Below are 1,771 nucleotides of genomic sequence, written 5' to 3'. Positions count from 1 at the left end.
CAAATCTCAAATTCGCCTAAGAGATAGATTTTAATTCCATTTGTGATTTCATTTTTTTTTTAAAATTTGACTCATATTATATTTTATGTTATAAAATAAAAACTATAAAGTAAATAGATCAGAGCCAAATATATAGACAGAGACTGATATATTATTCAACTTTAAACTGATATACAAATGAACTGAATTGACATCCTATTTATAGAGAAAAAGAAGCATTTACGCTTTTAAGAAACGTTGCGAGTGCTTTTGTGTTCAGGCAGTGTCTGCGTTTAATCTACTCGCAAGCTATCTCGTCGAGTTACTTTATAAGCTTCCTTTGATTGCAATGTAAGCGTCGCACATTTTTCAAGAAGTTTCTCGTTGTGTTCTTCTCGTTTTCAGTTCTGTTACAAGCTTCCGCTTAATCATAGCTATCCATTGATCGTATATTTGTTGGACATCCACAATATGGTGTATTTATAACCCCTCGAATGTTCATTTAATAGATTTGCGCTCGTTAAAACCTTTACTAGAAAAAATCTTCCAAGGAAGTAGATGTCCTTTGACGTTTGCTACACCTTTTTGATCCACTTCACTGCATTGAGATTTCCTCTTTATTTCTTCCCACGGTCGTTAGATCTTTCTACTCACGACTCATATTCAGTTTTATACGGATAAATGTTTTCAAAGAATTCAACATTATCTGATTCAATTACTGTATTAACATGGATTTCGAAATTGTCGGATTTGTAAACCAAAAATCGACAAGCTTTGCTGTTTGTAGCATATCCAATAAAAACACAATCCACAGTTTTTGGTCTAATTTTTACCCTTTTGGGTAAAGGAACTTGTACCTTTGCTAAACACCCCCCCCCCCCCACCCCCTTCCTACTTTGAAATATTTCAAGTTGGGTTTCTTCCTTTCCATACCATATAATAGATTGTGTTTTGCGGTGGGGCACCCCGTTGAGTATTCCTAGGCTGTAGAAGGATAAGCTTTCCCCCCACAAGCTATGCAGAACCTAACTTATTAGTAAAGTATTCATCATTTCCTTTAATGTGCGGTTTTTCCTTTCCGCAATTCCATTTGATTGTGGTGTGTAAGGGACAATAGTTTAATGAATAATTCCATATTCTAAACATATCTCTGCAAAAGGAGATTCGTATTCTCCACCCCTATCACTTCTAATCATTTTTATCTTTTATTCAATTGATTTTCCACTTCGTTCGTATTTTAAATGCGTCAATTGCTTCATCCTTACTATTAAGCAAATATACATAACAATATCGAGTGCAATCGTCAATAAAAGTTATAAAATACTCTTTCCCACCGCGAGATGGTATTGACTTCATATCACATATATTCAAAGGATTAAGTCTAAAGGATCTCGAATTCCTATCAATAGACTTATATGGATGTTTAACAAACTTAGATTCAACACAGATTTCACGTTTTGATTTATTACACTCGAATTTAGGCAATACTTCTAAATTAATCAATTTTCGCAAGGTTTTGTAGTTGACATGTCTTAAACAAATTTTAGTCTCCAAAACAGAATACAGATCAATATATAAAATATAATTTCCTTAAGATTGTTATTATTCTGTATTGCAAAAATGTTGAAATAGTAACTTAGAAATAATTTCTGAAACATAAAATAGAAACTGGACAGATTCTGACAAAAATCAGTAGAAGACGAAAAACAGAAACGGAAAAAATAATAACAGTCTCTGAAAAAATATTTAAGAATCAAAATCGAGCCCACTAATTGCGCACAAAGGTCCTATG

Source organism: Lycium ferocissimum, chromosome 4 (assembly GCF_029784015.1).
Source record: "Lycium ferocissimum isolate CSIRO_LF1 chromosome 4, AGI_CSIRO_Lferr_CH_V1, whole genome shotgun sequence".
Taxonomy (NCBI): domain Eukaryota; kingdom Viridiplantae; phylum Streptophyta; class Magnoliopsida; order Solanales; family Solanaceae; genus Lycium; species Lycium ferocissimum.
Note: the sequence above shows the minus strand (reverse complement) of the source record.